At 40.5% G+C, this 7,432-nt stretch overlaps 1 protein-coding gene across 5 annotated transcripts in view; it reads right to left on the bottom strand.

Moving 5' to 3' along the window:
* Positions 1 to 4,555: 4,555 nt before the first annotated feature.
* SEC23IP (SEC23 interacting protein) overlaps positions 4,556 to 7,432 on the bottom strand; it is a 36,830-nt gene continuing 33,953 nt past the window's right edge. For 3 of the 5 annotated variants that reach the window (XM_055424523.2, XM_055424527.2, XM_055424528.2), the window contains one exon: positions 4,556 to 5,083. The gene's annotated coding sequence lies outside the window, so the exon portion shown is untranslated. The other 2 variants (XM_055424524.2, XM_055424526.2) reach the window with 2 other exon arrangements.

Genomic DNA, 7,432 nt, shown 5'->3' with positions numbered 1-7,432 from the left:
TACTCTTCCAGTTGCCCCACTGTGTGATGCCGTTTCCCGCTCAGGTCTTTCCACGTCTTGAATGCACTTGAATGCACTCTCTTTCCCCGCTTGGCCCTGGCTGCCACTGCTCACCTGCCTTTTAGGTGACAGAGAGGTAGACCCCGGCACCACCAGAGGCGAGGGCAGGGGTCCACCCATGGCAATTCATTACACCATTCTCCACACTTTGGACTATATGAAAATCTCTACGATAAAACTTTTCAAAAGTTGTTCTTTAATAGGATAAGTGAAAGAAAAACACAGTGGGTCACCCCCGGTACAACGATTCCACCTGTCCATGAACCTGAACTGCAGCTCAGCCCCTAGCAAATATGCAGCACTGGCCACTGTCTCCAGGATGCATCCTCGCTAATCCCTGGTCTGTTCTATAGGTCACTCTGAGGTTTCCTGTGTTAAACATATACTGTGACCGCTTACTGTCATGAAGTGTGAATACTGTCTAAACGCGTTTCACTTGCTTTGAGACTTGCAAGAAGGAAGCATGAAATGAAGAGGCCGCACTGCCTCACGAGCGCCCACTAGTGTTAACAACATGACGTCACTCTCAGAGCTCTGTGGGGCCAATGCTGCATGCATGCCAAGTCACTTGTCTTGTCTGACTCTTTGCGACCCCATGGGATGTAGCCCGCCAGGCTCTTCTGTCCGTGGGGCCAATAGGTTTGAGAAAATCTGCAGCAGAGTTGGTGTTTTAAAGCAGGAAAATAAAATATCGGGTAGAAAAGAAGGCAGAATTTAGGAAGGAAAACGTGTTTTTTCGACCCTCACACCAAAAGGCGCTTAGACAATCAGGGCACGCAGAAGTTATTCAAAGGTGCTTTCTAAGAGTCCCACTGACCTGCATGAAGACAGACTCATGAGCATTACCAACTCCGCCCCTAGCCCCACCCCAACTGGCTCCACATTTCCTGTGTCCTCCCCAGTCACCTGGCATCTGTGGAGGATGCTCGCCCTCCTGGCATCCCTCAGAGACAAGAAACCTGGCCAAGTGCAGCCCAGGGAGGACTGCAAGTGGCATAAAGACGCGGGTCTTTCCTGAACCTGAGCGCTCATGATAGAAAGCAACAGTAGTGATAATTAGCTAATGTTCTGAGTGCTTACTGAAGCCCAGAACCACTATACTCTTACTCATATTTTCGTTTAAGCTTCACAACAACTGTGACGTTGAGGAATTTCATGAAAGAGGAAATTGATCAGAAACACTTTGCCAAGAGCTTAGGAGAAAACGACCTTGCACGGGTCCCACAGCTAAGAGGTAGAGAGCTTGGACACAAAGGGAGGTGGGCACCAGAGTTCTTTAACATACTGTCAAGATTCTGGAAAGCTCACTTTAGAGGTGAAATACAAGAAAAAGACTGATACCTGTTGGAAGTCTTATAGAAAGAGCAAGGAGACAGGTCAACTGGCGGTCCCTCTGGTGCTTTGCAGGGAGACGGACAAGAGTAGAAATGCTATGTCAGCACCTCAGCTCGTTGTTCAGTTGCTCAGCCATGTGACTCTGTGACCCCACGGACTGCAGCACGCCAGGCCTCCTTGTCCTTCACCATCTCCCGGAGCTTGCTCAAACTCATGTCCGTGGAGTCGGCGATGTCATCCAACCATCTCATCCTCTGTCGTCCCCTTTTCCTCCTGCCTTCAATCTTTCCCAGCATCGGAGTCTTTTCTAATGAATTGGCTCTTCGCATCAGGTGGCCAAAGTATTGAAGCCTCAGCTTCAGCATCAGTCCTTCCAATGAACATTCAGGACTGATTTCCTTTAGGATGGACTGGTTTGGTCTCCTTGCAGTCCAAGGGACTCTCAAGAGTCTTCTCCAACACCACAGCTCAAAAGCATCAATTCTTTGGTGTTCACCCTTCTTTACGGTCCAACTTTCACATTCATACATGACTACTGGAAAAACCATAGCTTTGACTAGACAGACACTTTGTCAGCAAAGTAAAGTCTCTTACTTTTAGTATGCTGCCTAGGTTTGTCATAACTCATAAAGGAACCAAATTCTATCAATTCGCCTTAGAGGACCTGCCCTGGGGAACTATTAATAACTCATACTAACCAGCGCCAAATTATTGTCACAATGAGAACCATTAACTTGGAGTAAAACCAGAGCATCCAGTGTCTGCAGCTCAAAGCACCCTCTTTCCAGACGGGAAGATCTACGTGGAAAACAAGTCACCACGAGAATGATGTTCAGTGAAACGAGGCTCAACACTCAGGAAGTTAGATGCCTCAAGTCAAAAACCTGAAACAGTAAAATAAATACCAAGATCGACGACTCTGGAACTGCCAGGACAGTGCTCATCTCCAGCACTCTGTTTACAGTGCTGTGAGTCGCTGTGTTGAATAGAGGATCATCCTCGCCAGGAGAGCACTGTCGACACTCTCTGTCCTCGTTTTCAAGTGTCTCTGTAAAGCCCACCTTTCCCAAGACTTACCTCAAAAATCAATATAACCTGTCAAGTTTTCTTTTATCAATACTATAGCCACACTCTGGTTTTGAGAAAACTCCTTATCCGGTGAAATCACAAAACACACAGGCCCATCAGACTTGGAAGATAACTTTCCTTTCACTACGGCCACGTTAACAAACCAGACCTAGGTTGTCCTTACTGGTTTTACAACAACTCTTTGACCTTCAATTTCAGACACTGATGCTTTTTAACTTTAGTCCCAAACTCTGCATATGAAACAATTTTAGTATCACTAGAGACTTGACTTCCCTCACTGGAAGAAAATGAGAGCATCAACCCAGGTTAGGGCTGGGTAGGAGGGTCCTAGGAGAGGACGAGCTGCTGGGGGAAAGGAGGAGGTCAAGCTTTACTCAACAGCTACACTCTCATCTAAAATTTTTAAATGGGGAGCTTTCCTGGTGGTCCAGGGCTTAAAAATTCACCTTTGCAGTGCAGGGAACGCAGGTTCGATCCCTGGTCTGGGAAGATTCCACATGCCTCAGGGCAACTAAGCCCGTGGGCCACAACTACTAAAGCCTGAGCACCTAGAGCCCATCCATGCTCTGCAACGAGAGAAGTCATAACAATTAGAAAGCCTTGCACCGCAGCTAGAGAAAGCCCAAGAGCAGCAACAAACACCTGCGCAGACAAAAATAATAAATATATTACAAAGAAAGCAAAATTAAAGAAAATATGTAATTTGTAAAGGGTTTGGTCTGAACAGTCATTCTAAGGTCTCTTATTTAATTCTACTTCTGATTTTTTAAATTTTATTCAACAAATATTTGGAGAGTGCCTCACTTTGTGACAAGACTGTGCCAGGCAGGGTGGTTATAACAGTGAACAATATGCTAATAAAGAGACTCTGCCCTCAGACCGTTTTGACTTTAGATTTGTTTTTTTAAGAAACTGAAGATATAAATACATGGCCCCCACCCCCCAAATTCTACTTTATATCTTCTGAAGTGTTAAAATCACAAGATTCCTAAAACTGTGCTGGTGTATGTTTCTACTATGGACACTAGTTCAAGAGTTTCTCCTCTGCTCAATGTTCACAAAACATAGGTTGAATAATACAGGCAAAACCAGTTGTAAGTTGAAAAATCAAACTGGATTTTATTAAAATATACATAAATAACTCTTATTTTTCTTTATTTCATCAGTTGGGGAAGTTAGGAGGAAATTAAGTGAAAAGTAATAGCACTGGTGTCGAGAAATGAAGGCCAAAAGGGAGTGGGTGGAACCGTACTGTAGCCCAGATCTGCCACCAGCAGCCTGAGAAAGGCATTTAGTGTTGTGTCCTTGGATGCAGAATAAGGTGGTTGGAACATATGTTGTCTGGGGTCAGCCGCAGTTCAAAACCTCTACTGTCCTAATTCTATTATTAGGAGCAAATGCTATAGTTAGACATTAACTATAGAGCAGGTGCTCACAACGAAAAGAAAATGAACACTGAACTCAAAGGAATACTTTTAAGGAAGACAAGAAAATTACAGAAGTTTTCTGCTTTAGAAAAATGCACTGATGTTACTGTTTTATTCACACTAATATATATACACAAAAAATGTGTATCATATGTGGCTTTCAAAAAATTCTCTGTTCCATGAGAACTATGTAAACAGTGTCAAACGTCCCTACTGCATAACAAACGCAAATCAGCATTCCCATGGAATACTAGGAAAATATTTAGATAACTGAAGTTACAGTAAAACAAAGTAAAATATCACAGAACAGTCTTTTCATGAAGTAAAGCTACAGTCTAGAAGTTCATACTTTCAATACTTTGGTATAAGTGAAATTAATACAAGGCAAAAAAACCCAAAACCCAAAAAAACTCTACTGTGGTTCTCACATTAACTGTAACTTCAGCAATAAGGCGACTGCACAGCTACCATAGTGACAAATGGGGAAACTTCTCGCTTGCTCCCTGCTGCTAGCAGAAGCGCCGCTGGGACAGCGTTCACAGGACTTCCGTGAAGTGAGGAGTGTCTCACTTCCTCTCACCATTCTCCTCCCAGCAACGGCCTGGAAGGCTCCCAGACCACAGCAGAGCTTGGAACAGAAGTGATTTGGGTTACTTCCGCTTAACAAATACAAATAACCCTGCATTAAAGCAGCCCAAACTATAATTCACATTTAAAAAGTTGAACATATATTTTTAAAAACTGTATTATAGTTTCTTGAGAAGTCTGTAGAACATACTACATTAATTTTAAAATGCAAGTTTAATAGACCACTAACAATAGTTTTTTAGGAAAAAGAAACAACCGATTGCATGCAACAAATATTCTTCATTGATATCACATATTACTTTGACAACTGTACAATTAAACTGATCTGAGGAGTTTTAAACTGCATCATTTTAAACATTTCTTTTTCTCAACTACACAGTCCAAATGTGGTACTGATTTTTTTCACTGTCTTTTTGTTCTGCATGTTTTCTTTAAAATGAACCCCTACATCTAAGAATGACAGCACAGGAACTGTCGATGAATCACGTTTCTGTCAGCCATCCCAGGAGCGGACTGGGAATGTCCTCTGAGGATTTTCTCAGCACTGTAATTTAGACTGCAAGCTTCTGTAAAGACAAGAGAGTCTTGAAAAGAAAAAAAGAATCCTGGGTCAACTTTACAAACTTATAGACATAACACAAAAACTCATTGTCATTCCTTTCTGAAATAAAAGAACACACTGTCAAGCAACAAACACACACTGCAAACTGCCTGGGAGAACACGGCCCATGAACACAAAGTCCTCAGACAGGCCTTCTGGAGGGACAGACGGGCATCAGGGAGTGTTCAGTGAGGTTAACTAGTTTAATAATCTTTATAACAAAATGAGTACAAAAAATAAAAGATAAAACATAAGGTGAATTATCTGTCAGGTTAATCTGAGGCTTTTTAAAGAGTGATTCTAAAATTAAAGGACAGAAAAAAAATTCAGCAAAACTGTCGATGCTTGAATGAACCACGTATAGAAGGACCTATTAAGATTTTAAATTATTTTATAGTGTCAGTATACTGTTAGGAACTAAGCTCTTGCTTAAGTTTTACAACCATGTATAAGAAGAAATAAAACAATTACAGAGAACAAATCATGTGTAAGATGAAAGGGTCTTAATTTTTCAGAGCAGGTGATGATGTCACAGTCCTAGAACTGCTATGGTTTGATTTTGTTTGTTCTGCTTTGTTTTGTGCAGAAAGAATGTCAGGGAAAGTTAAATCATTTCAAAATTCATTTGAAATAATAGCCAAGACAATGGTATCCTAAGAAATTGGACCATCAGATATTAAAAACTTTCACTGAATCTAAGACAGTGTCAACTGTAAGATGCAACATTGTTTTATGCATCATGTAAAGAAAAGATGCCCGGTTTAGGGAGTCTAAAAGGCACAGAGACCCTCACAAAAAGTGGGGATATCAAATCCCAAACAGCCTCGAAGAGGGGTAAAAATATAATAATAAAAATAATAATGCTTCCTCCAGAAAGAAAGCAAAGATGCTGCAGACCACTTCTGACAACAAGGAGGGGAAATTCCTTGATATTGACCTGGTGCCTCCACCCCCACCAGCCTACAGATTTTATGACCTGAGTGCACACTATCAGCACAGGCCAAGAAAATCTCAAGCGGTTAGTTTCGTAAGACTCAGACTAACAGTGCCCCCCAGTGACTGGTAAAAGAAAACTCAAACCCTCTCAGGGAGAACTCAACTTTCATTAAGGCAACAGCTGCTTTTTAAGATGCATTCCAAATGTAAAGATGCTGAAATGCAAAAAATATGTTTGAAATCAGTAAAATATGGTAGACAGATAAATAACTCAATATAAAAGATGTTAGAAAACAAATATTGGGTATATGAATAAAAAAAGTCAACAGCACATGATAAAATCATCAAACCAACAACAAAAAGGTACATTATTCAATATATGGCACAGGCAAAAAGATTAAGTATTTTCCTCTCTATACCATATCCTTCAAAACTATAAAGTCAGGTGAAAAAACAAAACCATATAAAAACTAAAATAAAATAAATGTAACTACCTAAATAATATTAAAAGACTGGCCTGCACATTTTTAAAACATGCTCCCTGATCCTACCCCCAAAAAATAAAAGGGGGTATTTATTTATTAGAAGGCAAATGCCAAACTCAAAAAAATAAAACCTGTAATGACAAAATATTAATTTCTTTAACTATCAAAACTATAAATCAATAAGAAGCAAAAATATCATACCCCGCCACCTCCAGAAAAAAGCATAAGGGTGAAAAACAGCCAACTGACAAAACAAGAAATGGACAGTGAAAAACACTAAACATGCTAAATTTCACTAGTAACAGAAATGCAAAATGAAACAATGCTGTAACAACCAGGTAGCGCTAGTGGTAAAGAACCAGGCTGCCAATGAAGGAGACAGAAGAGACACGGGTTTGATCTATGTGGGAAAGATCTCCTGGATGAAGGCATGGCACCCCACTCCAGTACTCTTGCCTGGGGAGATGGAGGGGTACAGTCCATAGGACTGCAGAGTCGGCCATGAATGAAGAGACTCAGCATGTGTGCATAACAATTTCTAGCTATCAAATTAGCAAAACTTTAAAAAACAGTAATAACCAATATGGACAAGAGTAGAGAAAAACTAGCACTTATACTGACAGTAGCTATGAAACTTCTGCAACCCTTCTGAAATATAACTTCCCAATAAATACAGATCAAAATCTTTTTAAAATGTGACAACTCTTAGATTTAACAATGCTTCTTCTAGGAATTTAGGCCAAGCAAACAGTCAGAGATGCACAAAAAGTATGTACAACTACATGTTAAGAATTATTTATAATAGAGAAAAATTGGAAAATCACCTAAACATGCAACAATGGTAGATAAATTAGGGATTTTAATAAAAAGAACAATGAATAAAATACAACTATTAACTATAATGTATCTCT

This window comes from Moschus berezovskii, chromosome 12 (assembly GCF_049115385.1).
Source record: "Moschus berezovskii isolate FMDL1 chromosome 12, NW_MosBer_1.0, whole genome shotgun sequence".
NCBI classification, from domain to species: Eukaryota; Metazoa; Chordata; class Mammalia; order Artiodactyla; family Moschidae; genus Moschus; species Moschus berezovskii.
This window is presented reverse-complemented; position numbering and strand designations above follow the sequence as displayed.